This window comes from Athene cunicularia, unplaced genomic scaffold, assembly GCF_003259725.1.
Source record: "Athene cunicularia isolate RWA unplaced genomic scaffold, athCun1 SCF_18, whole genome shotgun sequence".
Taxonomy (NCBI): Eukaryota; Metazoa; Chordata; class Aves; order Strigiformes; family Strigidae; genus Athene; species Athene cunicularia.
Genome location: NW_020799244.1, coordinates 40,962 through 61,687, shown reverse-complemented (window position 1 = coordinate 61,687; position 20,726 = coordinate 40,962). Strand labels below are relative to the sequence as shown.

General features: G+C 49.2%; 1 pseudogene; it reads left to right on the top strand.

Annotated features, from left to right (window-relative positions):
* Nucleotides 1–20,726, top strand: part of LOC113490618 — a 71,778-nt pseudogene that overhangs the window by 15,937 nt on the left and 35,115 nt on the right.

Genomic DNA, 20,726 nt, shown 5'->3' with positions numbered 1-20,726 from the left:
CCCCCCAGCAATACAAAGGCAGCATATGCGTTCAGTAGCCCGTATAACAACATAAGAACCTTTACACATTTTCCACCCATAATAAACGCTACCACAGGGATCATACACTGGATATAAGGAGTAATCCAGCCGCACCACGCAAACATGTGGGCCAGCATCACAAACATTTTCTTATGAAACAAATACAAAAAAAAATTATACCCAACAGATTGCTCTATCACACTCTGGTCATGGTCTGTCCCTTTTTATTCTTATTCCAATGGCCCATGTTGGGCGCCAATTAATAATGTGCAAGTTTTAATCCTTTCCGGGATGAGAGAGCATGTTGCTGTTGTCCCTCCCCCACCCACACCGGTCGGGCTGGAAGTTAGACACAGGCCCCGGCTAAAATAACAAATTTAATACAACAGAGTGATAGAACAATCTGAATAACAACAGTATCAATGGTAACAACAATAAACAGCAATAATAGTGAACAAGACAAACGATATACAGAGAAATACTGCTAGCTGGTTTACGGAAAGCAAAATTCCCTCCCGAACCTGCCAAAGAGCAAGGAAAAGGTTCCGCCCCCGGACCTGACGTCAGCATGGTATGAATAACCCGGCTGGAGATCCCTTCCCCCTCTCTCTCTGCTGGGGAAAACTTTACTCTATCCTGGCTGCACCAGGACAACCATGTGGATGAGAACATTGTGAGCAGTTGTCCAAGCCTGTGGGAAACAAGCTGATATGCAGCTCTGACTTTCTGAGTACATCTCAAATTTGGTTTATTTTTGCATCTACACATGAGGCAGGTGTGGTAGAGGCCCAGGTGGCTCCCAAGGGACAAAGTCCTTGCTGTTTGCTGCATCCTCCCTGCCACAGCTTGTCTTTAAGTCCCGTTGGAGACCTGTGGGAGCTGACTCCTTGGAAATGGCAACCAGAGGAGAGGGAGGATGAGGCCTTGTTACTGTTACACTGACCTCAACAAGTCCTCACTGTCCTGTCCTTGCCTGGTAGTGACTCCTCAGTGTCACGTGTGAACTCTGAGCTGATGAAGATGGTCGTCAAGATGTCCAGGTTACAAAGGTGCTACTGTTGTTGATCCAGAGGTTGGGCCAGGAGGTGACAGTGGTGTTTATTGCTGCAAACCTGCACCTCAGCTGGGGAACCAAGCTGGTCCCCATCCAGATGAGAGGCTACTGCAGAGGACTTTGGTTTTTGGCAGAAGGCACCATCTCCAGTGGGAGCCATGGTCCATCGCACAGCTCCCTGTGGGCTCAGTTATTTATGGAAAGAGGCAGATGTTAGCTTTGGCACTGCCTTTCTCCTAAGTGCCCTGAGCTGAGAGGATACACTTTGAGTGTCATTTTAGTACTTCTTTTGCCAGCTCTGTCTTTTGTTTCTTTGACTGCTTTGAGCAGGATTTCCTTCCATGGATTGCCTTCCCCCTCTGCAAAGCAAAGCAGGTGATTTGACCAGCAGTTGGTGGTGCCTGCCTTTTCAAGACCAGTTTTTTGTTACTCTGACTGGTGGAGATCTAGCAGATTCTCATTATTTAGGGGCTGAGGGAGGAGAAATAGGATCTGAATGTATTTATGGTTGGGCTCTTTTTCAGAGAGATCACTTGTGTAGCTGTGAGTCCTGCTGTGCCATCCTGTCCTGTATCACCGTGCTTTATGTTGTAGCAAAGCCAGGGTAGGACAGCTGGAGTGGTTGTGCTGTACCATCATACATCCACCGTCTGTATTTTATACCACCTGCCAGTTGCAGCCTGTCAGAGGCCAGAAGTGTTGCATCCAGAAGTGTTGCAATACCCTGTTCACAGCACTGCGTAGTTCTACATCTGTCCTGGTTACCATCCACGGTGTCTCTTCATGCTCTGACTCCACTGCCATCCTATAGAGAACACGTAGACCAGGCACGTGGCTGGCTCCTGAGGTGCCCCAAGGCTCGGACGTGTGTAGCAGTAGCCTGCAAGGGTGGGTAATGAAGCATTTCCTTTCAAGCAGCAGTTCTTTTTTCCCCTGTGGGGTAGCAGGAATGCAAGGAACCTCTCCAACAGCCTATTTTAATTTCCCAGGAGAAATAACTCACAGTATTTTCTGTGAGTTATTTCATAGTTCTTCCCTCTGTTCTGTTGACTCTGAGCAGGCTGTGCCTTAGGGAATTATTTGCAGCTGCAGCCCAATAACTCCCCATGTCATAGCTCTTCAGTGGTTGGGGGGGGGGGCTGTCCTTTGAGCTATAAGGGCTAAGTCAATGGGAAGTATTATAGTTACTTAATATTTATGCTGCAGGAGTGCCAGAGGCTACACTCAGTTCAAGGCTCTTCTGGACCAAGCAGCGAGGATACCCAGCAGCATGCAGAATCAAAGCCTCGCTTTGCTAATAGAAAAAGAACTCTGTTCGTCTCCTTCTATAAGCTGATATTTTCCTTCCTTTGTCGAGTGTTATTACAGTTGTCAGAGGTGCCTCTATTTATGTCAAAAAACACACAAGGAACATTGGTAATGCTAGGGGTTCAGGGCATGTAAGTGGTGTCTCACCTGCAAGAAGTGAGAGCCTTTAGAAACCAGGCATGCCTCCGAAACTGTGCAACAAGGCTCCCTGGGACTGAGCGCCAGTGCCAGGACTCTTTGGGCGAGAAGCAGAGAGAGAAGACCCCGAGGAAGCAGCAGAGAGTTGCAGACACAATGGTAACATGGCCCAGAGTTCAATCCCTGAGCAAGAGCATGACACGGAAAAGAGCCTGTTGGTTGAAAGAGGTGTGGAGCTGTAAGCAAATCCTGTCTCTTCTTGTCCGAGCCTGTATTCAGAGAAACAGGAGTGTGTGCACCTTGTGGAGAGAAACAGGATGCCTCTGTCTCTCAACTCCTTTCCCAGATCATCTGTCAGCTGGAGGAGCATGCGTGCTGGCTGGCTGCTCATGGCTCAGGGCAGAAGCAGCTGCCAGCGGGCAGGAGCCTGTTCTTCTTTTCCCCCCAGGCAGGAGCTCTCGTTCTGCTTGGTGCTGCGTGCCCCACTCACCGCAGTACGTTAAATACTTAGGTGCATGTACAGGTGAAGGGTATAAGAGGCAGCACCTTTGTAACTAAGAATGGAGAATTCTCTGTTTGATAAATCTCTCCTGACCTGAGTAAAAGTCGTCATGTAGCCATAGTGCTACAGGGATATATGGGAAGGTTTGGAGGCAAGAGGGACCTTTTTCTTAAACTGGCTGGCACCTCTGGAGAAATCCTACTGGATTCACTGGAGTGTGAGCCATTATGGTGTCTGTTATAGCCCTAATAACAGAATGCCTCTACCAGATGCCAGTAAAGGTAAGAGACTTAGAAAGTTTTTTTGCAGCTGCTTCCAAACCCCCATAAATTTTGTTGATAACTGTTGCTTGTTCCCTGCTCTTCACTGATGCTCTACATAAAGGCTACTGGGCTGTGGTTGAAAACAAGAAATGTGACATTTGAAGATAAATGGTTTGCTGTCTCCTTCTGTTTCAGGAGGGAGATATCTGGCCAAATTCTTCAGCTGAAGTTAACGTGATCTTCAGACCCCGGGAAGCCAGAGTCTATCAACAAACATTCTACTGCGACATCTCAGGTACGGCTCCTTTCTCCTGCTTCTGTTACTCACAGTGGAGGCGCAAGTAGTCTTGCAGCCCCCTTGGTTCTCGTGTAGTTGGTAGGAAGGTTCAGTGGTCAGCAGGGTGCTGGCACGTGCCCTCTGCCCCTGCGGTTTCCAGGTGGTGTCCTGTCCGAGGCCAGGATGTGTGGCTACAAGCCTGGATCACTGATCCCAGAGCAGCCAAAGCAGTGAAGGGATAAGTTCTCATGACGTGGGTTTGCCAGCATTTGCTCTGCTGCCAGGTGCCTGTAGAGGCCAAAGAGCTACAGAGCTAAACAGCTTCAGTGGGTGAGCAGCAAGTCCCTGTAGACCATTTGCCTCCAGGAGGAGTCTTTATTACAAGAATGCATCATCAGACTCCTGAGGCAGTAGGAGCTGAGTTACAAATGTGCTTCCAGAGCCTGGATCCCCTCTCACTACCCCGACACTGCCAGACCTTGGGTGGCTGAGCCCTGGCAAGTGCGGGCTGTCTGCAGAAGGACACCTCTGGCCAGCACGTGAGAATTGTCACCTTGTGGTTCTGAGTCTGTGGTGCCTCCGGGTACATTGTGCAGGGCTTGCTGTGTTCAGCAGGGTGAGCACCCTCCATGGAAATCGGAGTCCGAGCAGTCTGCTAGGCAAGCTTTATGCTCATCCTGTCTGACAGAAGTGCCATCGCGTCTTTTGCTGGGAGCAGTTATCTCTGGCCCACATGAGCTGCACCTTCTGTGCCCTGGGAGAGGTAATGGCTTTGCTGTGCTAGCACGGGGCAGGGAGTGCCTGCAGCAGGCTGTGGGATTCAGGTCACCTCATCCCTCCTCTCTGTCTATGTGTGGTGCTGCTTAAGGTGGTTTTCAAAACTGGGAGAGCAAGCACTGTCAGGCTTCCATCCAAGGAACATGATGTTTTTTCCCCATCTAAGAGGAAGAGGTGCGAGGCCTGTGGTCCTCCAGCAGCCAGGCGCCTGTTCTGGAGTGTGCTGAAGTCACTCACCTAGCTGCTTTGTCACTTTCCTTACTGCCCTAAGCTGAGGGATACAAATGTCATGAAACAGCTTTTTATTTATACTGTAATTGTGCGGGGTTTACTTGGCAAATGCCCCCTACAGTCATTACCCAGGGCTTGTGTCTACAAAGTGTCTTCCTGCCCACCAGCTGCAGCTGCTAGAGCTTGATTTTAAAAGTTGCTCCTGAGGGATTCCTTGCTCAGTGCTGTGCTTCTGGCTCTGGGATTTTTGTTGTTGTGATGAGGGTGCCCGTCATTTTGCTGCAGGCATCTCCAAGGGTTTGCCCCAGTGCAGCCCCATGAGTTGTGCAGCTGGATCTCATGCCCCTCTGGAAAAGGGCTTTGCTGGCCTCCACTTTTTTGCAGGTGCCTCCTTGAATTGCCCAGCAGATGCTTCTGCATGCAGTGTTTTACAGAACTAATCAGCACTGTGCAACTTGGAAAGCTGGCAGTTAAGAAGTGGTTTGAAATTTGCCCTCGTCAAATATTGAATCTCAAAATGAACTTTATTAGTTATTCATGCAAATAAAGTTGTGGCTCTTGAGTGCTGGAAGGAAGCACATAGGGGGGTGCTCTGACGCCTAAAATTCAGTTTTAGGTTTGTCTGCACACAGAACTGAACTGGGTTACACCTTGCAAGACCCTTTCTTAAGCCACTCTTGCAGGGAGAAGCAGAATTCCACGCGATGATCAGTCCCTTAGCTTGTGACAGAACTGTCCTGCATCATGTAACACTGTTTATTGATGCAGTCAGATGAGAATCATGTTCAAAACCAGTCACAAGGGACGGGGACATTCAGTGAACAAGCAACTGAGTGTCATTAAGCAGCAGAAGTTAAGGACTTCGGCAGCAAAGCCCCGTGCTGTTGGGCCACCTAGACCCCTATTTATTTGAAAGTGAGACAGCAGTGCCACCCTGTGCACCCTGTGACATACCGCTGCGTTATTCCTGCTGAGATCCCAGTGCTCGCTCCACAGCACCAGGGGTGGGTTTGGGACTGAGGACAAGGCTGTTGCCCCTCCATGCCCTTGGCCTGTGTGCTCGGGGATGTGTTACAGTGGGAGCGTCCCAGGGCCACAGCCCAGCTGTAGCCAGGCCTTGGGCAAAGGCTGGATGCTCCTGGAAGCCCCAGCTCCCAGCAAACAGGAGGACATTCTCTTTTTCCCACTCGGCTCCCCTGAATGCTGCCTGCAGTTGAGTCTGCTCCTCCTCCTTTGGGAAAAGCCTGCTCTGCGGTTCACCTGGAAGGAGGAAGAGCAACATTTCTGGGATTTCCTAAAGTTTTAAGTTCAGCGTAGGGGGAGAAGAAAGGATGGTTTCCAGAGACCTTGTGGGGAGAGTGAGGGCCTACTGCAGAAGGGGAAGAACTGCCACTGATTTCTTGATTGCAGTGGCCAGGGAATGTGTGTTTCAGCATGATCATGGACAGAAGCTTGTCACTTGGAAATCTTCGCCATTTCCTAAGAGCTTCGATTGTTTAGACCTAGAGTTTTTAATGAAAATTAAGCCATATGTGATGCAAGGTGGAGTGATCTTTTGACAGATAGCACCCAGTACTGTCTCTTTTATGTCTGTAAAATAGAAACACACAGCCCTTCAATTAATGCCTGAGCTGTGCAACGTAACTGTCATCTCTGCTGTCAGCTGGGCTTTGTCTGGTTCCACTTAAAAAATGTTGAGTTCAACAGAAGCTCCCTCACTCTTCCTCTCTGGCTTGGACGTTATCAAAGATCCTCATTCCATGGTTGCAAGATCGGAAAGTCAGCAATCATTGAAAGGGCTGTTCCCATGAGAGTTTTTTCAAGTTGTGATCGAGTCACTGTGTTGTCCCACCTGGGCTGCTCTTTGCAATAGGAAGTAGTTTTGGACATTCTGGAATAACTATGCAGCAGATAAAAAGAAAAATTCAACCTTCAGTCCCTAATATTTAATGAATGGTGAGCATTACACAAAAGGAGAGAGGAATATTTTTGCACAAAAGCTATACTGAAGGTTAGATACAATTTCTAGGCCTTTCTTTTTTCCCTTATGCTACTCACTTTCTGTGCAGAGTAGGATGAGATGGCAGGGAGACCCAAGCCCAAATTGGAGCCAGGGTTCAGACACTTGAGGCTGCTGCAGTGGTTCAGAACAGCCTTCAGACTGCAAGATCCCACCCTGTCATCTTAGCAGACTTATGGAAGAAAATCAGCATCTTGGAGTTTAGCTATAAGCCTTGCAGTCTCCGTTCCCTTTGCAGCAAGGGCTGTGTGTATTAGCAGTATGTTCATGGCTTCTCTGACCTCAGCAGTGAGGTTTAATAACTGTTCAGCATGCTTCAGGTAAGGTGTCTTTACAAAGCTGAGCTCTCGGTATCATGGTGGGCACAGGCGAGTGCTGCTTTCTGGAGATCACAAAGCCCTCTCTTATTTAGGTGCCGCTGCAGGAGGTGAGCCCTGGAGCCTCGGACACGAAGCTGTGTGTCAGGCACGGGCAGTGCTGAGATGCTCTGCCTGCTCTAGGCAGCTCTCAGACGTGCACAGCACGTTAGCAGGGAGCTTCGCCTTGACTGGGCTCGTACTTCTCGTCTCCCTTGCTCTTGTCTCCGATTGCATCAGTACAGATGGTGTATTTTTATCTTCAGTACTGTTTCATGAGCTTTGTGCCTTCACTGAATGGATTTCAGAGCTCACTTAAGCACATGGGAAGAAATTCAGAGATTATGTTTTAAACTCGGCATCACTAACTGACGGCTAAATGAGAAACCAGCCTGAGGGGTTGGTTAGAAATTAGAAGCCAGCCCCAAGGCATATCTTCTGAGGGCAGGGAAGAGTCCTGTATCTACTCCTGGAGCACCTAGAGCTGGTCCCATCCAGCCCAGAGTCAGGGAGTAGCACTGAGGCAGCCTGGACAGTCCAGGATAACAGAGGCAATTACTGTACTGAAGTGGAAATCTCTCCCCAGGCCGCGAGACCAGGCTGCCCCTGCGCATCAAAGGCAAAGGCATAGGGCCTCGGCTCCGCTTCAGCTGTGAGCAGCTGGACATCGGGACGGTGTTTGTTGGATTAAACCACAGCTATGAGGTGAGCAGTCGGGATTCTGAGGGGCTGGGGGGGATCCTGATGGCTCCCAGGGCAGCAGTGAGCCTCATGGGCCTGTGGGATTTCTCGCAACTCGGGTCATTGTCAGCAGGGACTATTTGACATACTAGTCAAATTTGGTTGGTTTCCCAGAATCTGGATACTTCTGATGGGATCTGAAAGGTGCCTATGTTATTTGTGAAGTCTTAATCCCTGCTTTTTGGCACCCTTCCTTGGGGTTCAGCTGGGAAGCTTCATGTGAAAAAATACCCCTTTGACACATGAAAGCAACACTGGGACAAAAAGATAAATATTCAGAGGCTTTTGTTTCAGCCCTGAATGCAATGCACCGTTGTACTCAGGCTGTTAAAAAGCAGCTGGAGCAAATGTACTGTGTTTGAACTCCAGGCCATTGCAGCCAGTTTTTGGGTAAGTGCGTGCTGCCAGTCCCTGGGAGCTGGAGGAAAGCTGTCCAGCCTCTGGCTCAGAGCTGGGTCTGGCCGCGGAACTGGTAGTGCTTCACCTTCCTGACCAGTCTCTTGCCACTCCAGATTTGCTGCATCTCTATGAAGAGCAAACCATTTCTGGAAGTGAAGCAAAGGAACTTTCTACATCTTTGCCTCCCCCTGCCAATGGTGTCATCTTCCGCAAAAAAAATGAGATAGGGCAACTGAAAGAGGTAGAAAAGGAGGCAATACTTTCAAAAGCTTGACTGGGCAGGGAAGGACACATTAAGGTGTTTTCTTACCAAAATATTGTGCTCTCTATGCATTTTTAATGGTGATATTTATTGATTATCATTTTATTATTTTCATTACTTGAGAAAATATGACTAAGTAGATGATACTGCTAGTGCTGTGCTGCGCAGCTAGACTGGAGGTAAACCTTAGCTCAGCGCAGGATCTCTGAGTGCAATTTGTAACTGAGGTGTAAAAGACATGAGAAGAGAGAGTAGTTTTCAGGTTACCCTTGCAGAGCTTGAATACATGAATATCTTTAACAGTAGCTGCAAAATTAAAAAATGCTTCTGTCTCAATTTTTCTACCAGGTTTTCAAGGACAAAAATTAGGGAAAAGAAATCCAAAGCAGATAGTTAATTCCATGGAAATGGCAGGATTTGACCCTGCAGCAATCAGAAAATTTACTTCTTTGCTTTGGGTGGGTGTGTTGGTGACTCGCAGCAGCTGTGGGCATTGCTCGCCCAACGTGAGAAGAGCTGACTCTCAGCAAGTGCTGCGGGATTGTGTCATTTGTTCAAGGCAGTAGATCTCTTGAGTGTTCAACAAAATACGGCTTAGTTCTAAATTTACAGTTTATTCTGATAATGGTAAAGTCTTAGGTGGTGTCTGTGAATGTTTCGGAAAGAGAAATTGTTTGGAGTAGATGGAGCTGCTGTGCACCATACGCTCATCCTTTCCTGACACGTCTGTTTGAGCAAAGACTAAGAAAGTATCCCATTAAAGAAAAAAATAAGAATCCTAAATTACATACTGTAGGAGAGTTGGGGAGTGCTTCTGAAGTTGGTGATAGTGCTGCCCTGAGGTGTCTTCTACATGCAGTAAACTTGTTGGCTGCAACGTGTTCTGGACTCATTGGGAGCAGAATCAGTTGTGTGATGATTCACTAGTAAAGCTGCAAGTGCCCTTCATTGCTCTTAGGGACGAGTCTGAATTGACTTGGTGATGCTGAGCAGCTCCTCTGCACTGCAGGTCGAAGTGGGCTGCTCTGTGTCAGTGGAATAAACCCCGAGTGACTGTGTCTATGAAGCTGTCACTGCTTTGCATGAAAAACCCAAAGGCAGAACTTGTCCTGTTGCATTTTCTTTGGCTTCTGCCAAGCAGCAGCACACAGCGTCTTCTGCATTTCACAGACATTAATTGGTTAATCAGAAAACAAATCAGCCTTCTGTAAGAAAGGAAGTTTCCTTATGTATTTCCCTTTTTCTTTCTTGCTGCTGCAGGTGGTCCTGTTTAACAAAGGAGCCATCGATGCTGTTTTCAACTTGGTCCCTCCAGCTACAGCTCTGGGCTCCTGCTTCACCTTCCTCCCCCAGGAGGGCATCATTTTGCCGGAGGGGCTCCAAGTCATCCGGATCTCCTTCAGTTCCACCAGCCTGGGGGAGTTCACAGAAGAGTTCAGGTTCAGTGTGAATGGTCCCCTGAGCCTGTAACCTTGACAATCAGGTGAGGAGGGTTATAGGAGCTTGGTGGATGCATCTGTAGCTGTCTCTGGGTAATCATCTCCCACCTACCTCATTTTAGGATGAAACAGAGAAAAAAAGGTGTTGTCAAAGGTCTTAATCTTGGCTTGGATCCTAGCATCCTCACACTAAGAGCCAAGGCTTTTTAACCTTGACTCCAGTCTGAACATTGCAGTTGCAGCAGCAGATGAAGTGTAATTGTCTGCAAGAGGAGATCATAGAATTGTAGAATAGTTTGTGTTGGAAGGGACCTTTAAAGGTCATTTAGTCCAACACCTCTGCAATGCACAGGGATGTCATCAGCTCGATCAAGTTGTTCAGAGCCCTGTCCAGGCTGACCTTGGATGTTTCCAGGGATGGGGCATCTACCACCGCTCTGGGCAACGTGTGCCAGTGTCTTACCACCCTCACTGTAAAAAAAAATTTTTCCTTTATATCTAGTCTGAATTGTCCCTCTTTAAGTTTGAAACCATTACCCCTTGTCCTATCGTGACAGGCCCTACTAAAAAGCCAGCCAAAATCTTTCTTACAAGCCCCTCTGAAGTACTGAAAGGCTACAGTAAGGTCTCCCCGGAGCCTTCTCTTCTCCAGGCTGAACAACCCCAACTCTCTGGGCCTGTCCTCACAGGAAAGGTGTTCCCATCCCTCTGATCATTCTTGTGGCCGCCTCTGGCCCCGCTCCAACAGGTCCATGTCTTCCGTGTGCTGAGGAGCCCAGAGCTGGACACAGCACTGCAGGGGGGTCTCACCAGAGTGGAGCAGAGAGGCAGGATCAGCTCCCTTGAGCTGCTGACACCTGTAACCATGCCTCCTGTGCCCGTTTGACTTTCAAAGTCTTGGGTTCCTCTGGGAAGCAGTTTTGCCTTCATGGTTGGGGCAGGTGGCTCTGTGACTTTGCAGGACCCTGTTTGCACAGAATTTGGCAGCAGCAGGTTCTCAAACGTGTCTGTGCAAGGGCCCCGGAGCTTTAATAGACTACCCACACTGTAAACCAGTTTGAGTGGAGGCTGTACAGGAAAGGTGTGGAGATGCCTGCTGACCAGTCCGGGTACTCAGGAGCTGGAGTGACTCCTTCCTACAGGTAGCTCACTCCCCCTTGGGCCACGGCAGACAGTGGGATGGCATCAGCTTTGGGCGGTAGCTGGTCTGGGCCACCCACCCTGAACACACAACAAGGCCAGCAGGGCTTTGGGGATGGGCCAGCCTGGGTGGCTGCAGCCAGAGGCAGAGTTTTTAAAATCCTCTGTTAATAATCCATCCTAAATGGGTAGCAGCAGCCTCAGAATCACCTCTCATGCTCATGGGTTGGGACAAGCTGTCCTCTTGTGCAGCCAGCGCTGTGGTGGTGCCTCCTCCCTGCAGCCAGAGCAGTGCTGACAGGGCAGACGGGGAGCTCTGTGGCAGGTGCTGCCACAGGGGCTTGGGCATCCTCCCGTGAGCTGGTGCCACAGCAAGAGATAATCCTCACCATGCAAAGGGGAGAAGAGGGGGGAAAAAGTGATGATAGGAGAGGCAAAGCTCACTTCTCAGGACCGCACCAGCATGCAAACTTGTCCCAGCTGGTCTTTAACCACGGGCTGGTGGGATGATGTAGTGTAGGCAGAAAAGCTGATGCTGGGTGCTCTGGAGGTGTGGGGCTGGCTGTGCCTCCTTGGCAACCAACCTCCTGGGCTGCTGCTGCTGGGAGGCTCTAGACAAAGGCAGTAAAGCAATGGGTGGAATGTTTGGTCAACTTTACCAATAAAATGAGGGAAATGGATAAAAAAGAACAGAAAGGTTATTACTTTGCAAGAGAAGAGTAGTGAATAGGTCTGTTGAGCTCAGTAGAGAAAGAATTACGTTGGCTTTGTGTTTGGAGGGAAAGTGCTGCTGGGGTCTGTTCATGTGCAGAACCTGTGGATAATGACAGTGGCAGTCCTGTGAATAAAATGAGAAGGCACTGTTCACTGTGGCCCTTGATTTTTAACTAAGGCAGAGCTGGCATTGATTGTCATCAACCATGAAGTCAATTAATGTTTGTTGTGCAGCTTCGAGTACTGATTTCAGTGGATATGAGTGAGTTTTGGAGTTTGGAGCCTGTCTGCTGAGTTGAGGGACGGGCGAGGTGGTGCCCTTGGGTGTGTCAGCTGGTGCGCTGGTGACAAGCTGACACTTCCCTCTAAGATTCAACTGTCCTCTGCGTAGAACTGTTGCTGCTCTTCTCAATGGATGTTTGGGGCTCCCCTGGATTCATGTCTCAAAGTCCTGCATGTGTAATAATTGTGTGGATCAGGTCTTCTGAGAAAGGTGTTCATATACTCCATGGAAACACCAGTTCCAGCTAGGAAATACCAAAGCAGGGAACCCGTGGCTGGGAAGGCTCATTACAGTGACTCCCCTTTTGTGTGGACACCTCTGTCCATCACATCACAGGTGGGGAAACTGAGGCACATAGCCATCACTTGTTCCAGGACCTTCCTGGGACCAGCAGCAGCATGGGGGCACACCCTGCTGTGGTGCCCTGAGCCTCAGCAGCAGCTGTCGGGTGCTGACCACTTTGCTTTGGCTGCCTGCTGTCCCCATGGGTGCTGTGCTGAGCACAGGGGTGACAGGTTGATTTGAAACCCACCGTGGTTCTGAGAGCAGCTTTTACACACCCGAGCGGTAAGGAAAGCTGAGCGCTTTGCCATTCTCTCTAACTGAGCCAACATCTCTGCCTTTGTCCTTGCAGGGGCCGCGTCATTGGACCGACTTCATTTCGACGTCCCTGCCCTCCACTTTGGTGATGTCTCCATCGGTGAGTGTGCCCTGGGCTTGGTCCACAGGTTGAGAGCTCGGTGAATTACCAAAACGGAGCACTTTAACATAAGATCATCTGTCACTTGTGATCCTTCATAGCAGCCTTCAGGGTGTTAAAGCCAGGGCTGCTGGTTGCTTAGGCAGTCTTGTGCCATCATGAGATCAATAGGACCAAAGGGACAGAAAGTCAGTATTTTTTGATGTTCTTGTAGTCTGTTCAGCCCCAATCTCCCAATCCTTGGAAGCAGAATGACCGTGAAAGTCCTTGTCCCAGAGGGCCCAGGGGATGGGAGTGCAGCAGAAGGGAGTTTAAGCCACGTACTGGCCTGTAGCTGCTCTGGGTAAATGTTCCTGTTGCAGGGCAAGGATACCATTTACCCGTCTGACCTTTAGTGCCAGATGTTAATTAATGCTGTGAGGCCCCCTCGTTGTCACCCACCAGGTAACATGCCCAAGCAGTAGCTCTGAATCAGGCACTGATGTCCTCGGACCGTGGGCTCCTCCTTCCCCACCACAGGCCCAGCTCTGCTGACAGAGCCAGTGGCTGAGCATCCAGGAGCGCCTCTGTTGAAATGCAGCTTCTGGTTCTCCATCTCACTCTCACAAAAGGCTTTTTACTGAGATGATCTACTGTTAAATGTGAAATCAATTGTGGATTAATTGCAGGGCCATTATCATTCTGTGCCCAGGATGCCTCTGTGTTTTCGTGCTGTTCATGGACTTTTAAAGAAGACTCATTACCTTTCCTGAGCCGCTTCTCCCCTCCCTCCATCACCACTCTGCCACTTCTTTATTTCCTTTTGAATAAAACAACGAGAAACACACCAGACAGAAATGTGGAGATGTAATAGGAGATTCGTCCTCCCTAATGTAATTTCATTAATAAGGGCTTTTCCGCTGAAGGCAGGTATTGTATTTTTGCTTCTTTTAACTGTGCTGCTGACTGTTGACCTGAATCTGCCAACTTTGGTCTCGTTTGGAACTGTGAAGTCTGTGTTTGTCCTTTTTGTGCCCCTCCTGCCTCCCTGCTGGAGTAACTGCTGGAGGTGGGCAGTGGTCACTGTTGTTGGACATGGAGAACCCCCACACTGTGGCTGCAGTTGGTTTTCCTCCCCGTCTGTATTCAAACGACGCTTGGTGAGCAGGCCACGGGAGATGTCTCCTTCTCGCAGAGCTGGCCAGCCAAGCCAGATGTCCAGGCCAGAGCAGGCTGTGAGCTGATGTCCTGTCTCTGCAAAACACCCCACCAGGTGTGGCTGTGTCACTGGTTTTCCATGAGGGAAGGCGAGTATCACAGCTCAAGTGATGCTGACCTTTGTGGGGCAGTGTGCAGTGTGGAAGCCATGTCCCGTTTGTTAGGTGGGGTGGAACATGGCTCCTGCTGATTTCTGAGCAAGCATCAGGTTTGCCTCCAGTGCGAGGCTGTGAGTTGTCACATGCTCAGTCTGGTAGCCCCAGACAGAAGATGCCTTAAGGGTCCTGCCTAGAGAAACTGCATTAGTGCTTTGCATCATGCTGTTGTTCCCAGTTTCATCCTTCCTTCCTTTTACTGTAGCTTCTCCTCGATGACAATACCCTGCTTTTATATACTGAAAACTGTGGGAGTGTTCGCAGAGTCAACAGGGCATTGAATTTTCAGAATAAATGGTCTGTCTGGATGGACACTTGTAAGTGAGAACTAATTGGTGCAGGTTTGGGGGCCAGTGAGAGAGCTCCTCACAGGTAGAGAGAGAGAAACTTCTGGTGTTCAGCATCACCAGGAGTGGCTATTTCCAAGGAAGGAATCTCTGTGATCAGCGTAAAAGGAAGCTTAAGTGACAGTTAATTCCTTGCGTAACTTCTCAGTTAGCTGTACTTCAGATTGAAAAGAGCTAAACTCCAAGCCCAGTTTTATCATAACAGGCTTTTCACACCAGGAATCACGGGACAGTTGGTGCATAAATTCTTATTTGTGTCATTTTCCTAGGCTTTCCTCACACCTTGTCGTTTTGCCTCACTAACACCTCCTTGGTGCCCCTGACCTTCAACCTTCGCATTCCTGGGGACGGCCTGGGAGAGCCCAGTGTCAGCAGTTTTGCTCACATGACAGACAACACTTACCTACTCCGGAGAAAGGGAGCCCAATGTCACCTCAGGCCAAGATAATTCTGCATAAATCCCCGCAGAGGGACCATCCGCCCCCTGGGATTCCTGGATATCCAGGTATGGGAAGAGTCCGGCTGTACGTGCTCAGTGGGTGGAGCTGGAGCTTCACTGAGAGATGGGAGGGCTTTAGCACCGCTAGGTCTGAGCATAATGTGGGTAGGATATCTGCACTGGTGTTGGGCTTTTGTTAGCTGGGTTACTCTGGGGCTTTTCTAAAGGACCACTGCTTTGTTCCCAGAATTGCAAGCTGAAGATCATGTCCCATACGGTCCAGTGCAGAAGCCATTCATCTGTTTTTGAGAGCTGCTTGGAGCAGTTTCTTTGTTTTAAAGTGGGCAAAGGAAGGATAAGGACAGAAAGTGGCTGTTAAAAAGAGAGATGTCATTGTATAAAGCACTTTGCTTTTCTTCCGAGTCTTATTTGTCCTCTCCTGGTGAGCAGAATGAGTTGTATTCACTGTGGTGATCTCCAGTGGGGACTGAAAAATCTCTGGCAGACAGGAACTGCACAGCACCTGCTGGGCTGCATTTTGCCCTCAGCTTCCCAGTATAAAGCTGAATCTGTTGAATTCAACAGACTGCCTCTGAATTTATGCTGTTGTAGTTGAGATTAAAAATTAGTCCTTTAATTTTAATACAGTGGGGAGTAGAGCATTAATCTAATCCTGCTTACATGTGCCCTGGTAAGCACAAGGTGTATTTAACAAAGCAGATTTGTCAGAAGACTTTTGTTACTCCTAGCAACTGTGCTCTGCACATGCACCAGCAGAAGAGTTAGGGCAAAATCCTCCCTTTCCTGCCTGTGGAACGAGAACCAGAGGACAGCACAGGTGGACGATGGCTTTTGGGAGTGATGAAGTGTTCGATGCTCTTCTCTTCCACCAGGTCACCCTGTGTTCCAACACTCTGCAGAGATACGAGCTGGCTCCGTTGGTGGACGTGTGCGGTGTTGGCAGGGCGGTGTCGGCACTGCTTCTCACAGCCAGGTATTGGCGCTTTCCTTGCAGCTCGTCGTCTCTCCTCTTGCATCCAGCACCACACTGCCTTGCACGTGGTTTGCTGGCTCCATCTCCCAGTGACAAGTGTTGCTTAATGAGGTAGTTCTGCCCAGCTAGATGTGAGATGGGCAGTGTTCTGAAAGCAGCACCTGCACTCCACGGACAGGCATGGCCCTGAGCCTTTTTCTAAAGGGAAGAGTAATGATATTCATTATTGGCCTGGGTTTTGGTGCTTGAGGTGTAATAAATTTCCAAGGGGCCATCTTTCCTTCTTCCTGCAAGTGGTGGACTTGTGCTGGCTTGCAACCAAAATACAACATCCATTTGGGCCTCAGTGAGCAGCCTGCTGAGAGCTGGTGTCTGGGTCACTTAATGAAGGCTGATGGGAATGGGAAAGGGGCTTATGGCAGGACTGGTAAGAGGAAGTTCAAAGCAAGATCTTATGAAGGGGAAAATAGTCCTTGATGTGGAAGGTGAGCTCAGGTTTCTCTGCTTCCCTCTGGTTCTTTTGAGCATTAATGTTCTCAGACTTAAGCCAAAAGTTGTTCTTGCTGCAGCCAGATTCAACCCTGTTGTGCTGCGGTGGGTGTCAGTTTAATTCCAAGAGGGATGAGTTCCCTCTCCCAGGCAGAGTCATCCAGTCAGTGCCTGGGCTGCAGTTTTGTAAAACAAGTGCAAATGGGGACAGAGAGTGCATGGAGCCTGTGGGGTGCAGGAGCTGGGAGAGGGTGATCCCCCACTGCCTGAGGCAGGGGGTGGCTCTTGCCCTCCATCACTAGGCAAAGGGCTGAGTTCTCAGGCAGGGCAACAGCGGTGTGGGAGAGGAGGGAGTCTTCACTGAAACACTAGGGTCTTATGCCCTTTGAGCCTTCGTGAGCACTCGGGGGGAAGCCTCCCCCAGAGCTCACGCCTTGCTGGGACTGTTGGGAGGGTCCTTGCAAGCCTCCTGGGGCAAAGAGCGGGCAGAGCTGATCAGGCAGCTCTGGCACAGGGCACCATGCACTGCCTGGGCACCTGGCAGCCTCTGCGAGGCTGAGTCCCAGGGTTTGCCCCACCTTTACAGGGGGTGGTGGAGTCAGAAGCAGTTAAAGGCCATTTATTGGGGTATTAAGTGACAAATGTGTTATGCTCTGTTTCACACTACTTGGGGAGTAAACAAACTCCACATTCTCTCGTATCTCTAATTCCCTTTTGGTCATCTGTTTGCCTAGATGCGTGGTTCCTGCGCTGCGAGTGCTCAACCCTGTCATGATGTTTGGACGGTGCTTTCTAAAATTCCCTTACCAGCAGATGCTGACCCTTGTGAACGACAGCGATCTTCCAGGCTGCTACAGGGTTCTTCCTCAGGTTTGGCATTGCATCTGCCTCGTGGCCTCCGATGTTATCAAGGGTTTATTAGGGAAAGAAACGAGTTTTGGATAAGGCCTTGCTGGTTTATTTTGAAACCTAAAGGTTGCTGAGAAAGGGAAGCTACCTGAATATAAGCTTCCGGAAGCAGTTAAACAGGAACCTACCTGAATATAAACTTCAGGAATCAGTTTAAACTTTTTAGGAAGCAGTTTATATTCTAGTTTTTGGGGTGCTTTCATGCAGGAGAACTTAGAGGGTTGTGAAAAGCTTCTGCAAGGAGGCTGCCAGCACAGGAGTGGGTGTTTGTGGATACAGCAGCTTTTGGACCCCCTGAGGATGCTAAGCCCATACAAGTCTTGCATCTTTTTTTGTACATTTCTGCTTTTTCCTTGAGGTTTTTGAAAATGTGTGTGAATTGCCATTGTGGTAGATGTTGAGGAGTTCAAAGTTTCCTCCAAGGTCACTCCTGTGTTACATTTGACTCAGCCCCTTACAGGAACACAAGGAGGACGCTTCTGTGTGGTACTCCAGCCCCGTGCCGTGGGGGATTGTCCAGCCTCGCAGCTCGGTGGAGGTCCCGTTGACACTGGAGGCCCAGGTGACAGGAGAGCAGGACACTGTTGCTTGTGTTGCAGTGTTTGGGAGTGAAGCATCCCCTCTGGTGAGTTCCAGGGGACATGGGCCTTTGTGTGACTCCTCTTGGTGGGGTGTGAAGCCTCAGGCAGGGTTGCTAACTCTGGGGATCCTTCCCGGGAAAACAAGAACTTGTAATACATGCTGGTGTGGACAAGGAAGGAAGGGGTTTGTGGCATATGCAAGAGCTAATGCCTGTGAAACAAAGAGCTTCACAGTCAGAATTATGACTGTTCAGCAGGGATTCTTTATTCACAGCGCTGGGCAGCTCTAGGGATCACTCCACCACAAGTGCCGTAGCTACTAGCAAAGCTCTCTGGCTACAGAATTCATTTACGTAGTCTGAGCATGCATAGTAAAAATAGACTGAGGGTCTTCTCCCCCCTGATGGTCCACATCGTCTTTCTCACACTGCCTGCTGGCTGAACTTGAGGTCTCCCCTGTCAGTGCATGGTCATGGAGTTACCTCACCTGTCCTTCGGCTCCTGTTTGTCCCAAGGGGGTTGGTTTAAACTGGCTCCCAGTCAGTTTTCTGACACTGGCATCTTCTCAGGTGCTTGTCTTGCATTTTTAGGTCCCTGTTATCAGGGATGTACTTGGGGAGTTTACCAGGCTGTCCAAGACCTGTTTTATCTCCACTAGACAAGGAGGTACAGATTTCAAGATGTTTTACAAGTGAGTAAGATGTCAGAGGGTAGTTAGGAAAAGAGTATAAGTGAAATGGTGTACATTGCAGTAAAATACAGGAAAAATAAAAGCTAGTGAAACACAAGTGATGGTTAACGTTAAAACTAAACATCCTAGTTTACTGGTTTCTATCCATTAACAAGGTCAGGAGGTCTTGAAATCTCAAGTATACTTGCAGCTGCTCCCTTCACCTAGAGTAGAGGAAGGATGGTATCATCCCAGGTGGTAATCTAAGTGTCTGACACAGCATTTAATTATGGCTGGGTCAGATGGGATAAGAAGGCCAGTCTGAAGCCCAGAACAACCCCTGGGTCTCGTACTCTGCTGTGCTGTTAGATGAACAGATCTGGTGCTTCATTAGGCATTTTGTTCAGGAGCACACAGGGACATCCCTGAATCCTGCTAACGCAAGCGCTGTGTAAGAGGCCGTGCTGAAAGTCAGGCCCATCACGTCTGAGAAACAATCGGCATAGCTCTTTGCCAAGAGCCCTTTGCCAAGAGCTTTTGGGTCTCAGACTGTCAAAAGAAAAAAATACTGCTTGAATGATGTAATTAATAATTAATGCCGATTATCCGTATAATACCAGGAATAGACGTAAGTGCAAATCAGAGCAACTAACTTCTGTGATCTCTACTCTAAAGGGCCTGCTTTGCCTCTGACTGGTGCTGGCTTTCACAGGTGTAGCTTTGGGACTAAAGCCACTGTCCCAGTGTGCTGTGCAGCAGCAGGAGTCAGGGAGGTGGTCTGGGGCAAGACTGAGCAGTAAAAGGAGTGGGAGCAGGCACAAGGTAGAGGAAGGAGAGTTACCAGTGTGGAGGAGGTGTGGCAAAGCAAGCATGGGAAACAGGTTTTCTTTATGCCCCAATAACAGGAACTTGTGGCTTCAGTCCAGGTCCCACACTTGCTCCAGGCCCTCTGTTTCAGTTTCACAACCCTGAAAACTTCAAACAGTCATTATTATCCCCCAGTCTAGGAGTACCCTTAGAGATGTTTAATCATTTTAAACTTCCTCTCTTCTTTTTATTGATCTTTCCTACCTGCTTTCTGGAGCAGAAATTCCATCTAGTGAGCACTGGAGAAGGACCAGTTGTCTACGTGCATCCAAGCAAAATAAATTTTGGCAGTATCCAAGTTCTACAAGATGCTTCTTGAACTCTCCACCTCTCCAATCAGAGTGTCATCCCTGCATCCTTCAGGGCAACAATGGTAAGTATCTGTGGGGCTGTTTACCAACAAAAATGACTGACAAGCAACCTGTGACTTGATTTTTATATGCAACATTTGCATATCACTAGATGATTGAGAAAGCAATGTATTCCATCACAATGCAGCAAGAGGAGCCTGGTCTGGGGGCAGTTTTAGCTGGGGGACCCCTGAGTAAAACAGAAAATTGGCATAGATGTTTGAGCAGTAATGAGTCTGGATCAGTGTTGAAAGTTCTCCCTTTATTTTCTGGAAGGTATTTAGCTCTAAGAGTCATGTGTTTGGAGCTCTGAGACCAAGAGAATGATGTGGCCCTTTGTTCCTGAAAGGGCATGGGTTTTTGCATGGTTTCCCTTTTAGATCTGTATTTGCTTTGTGTCCAGCTGCTGTTAATGATAGAGACTAGGGTGTGAGGTCTGGCTTCAAACTGCTCACAGTGGGGTGAGTTTCACACCTCCTGCGGGTCAAACCAGCTGGGTTGTTGCACAAGAATATACGTGTAAGGGTGGCGTACCTACAGTGGAGTCCGTCACGTTGCAGAGCACCTCTGGAGACTGGCTGCAGAGAAAGGCTCTTGAATTCACGGAGGCTGCATAGGGTGAGAAGCTGCACAGCCCAGGGAGGGTGGGTTGCTCCCTGGCAGGGGGAGCAGGGCTGATGCAGCCAGCACAGGCTCGTGTGCTGAGGCTGGGTGGGGTGTGCTCCCCACTGGAGGGGGGATCTGTGAGGGGCTTGAAAACAGGGTTCAGAGGAGGTTTGTTCTTCCCCATGCCAGGTGGGTCAGACTGGGCTGCTTAGCCCAGGCCTGGCACTGTGGACTTGGTGTTGTGGATGGAGCATCAGGCAGTGTGTGACAGGCTCAGCATCCTGGGCCAAGGACAGGGCTGAATTTCCCTCAGTCGGCTTTTCCAGTTGTTTGGGGGATAAATGAAGCCTCAAAGTGGGGGATTCCCAGGGCAGCTTGCTTTGATTCCACAAGGAAAACCTGCTTTCCATCTCTGCAGAGAGCAAGCCAACTGGGGTGGGTGGTGCTGGTGTGTGAATGACGGGATTTGCGAGCTCATAGCAGGCCCTGACCCGCAG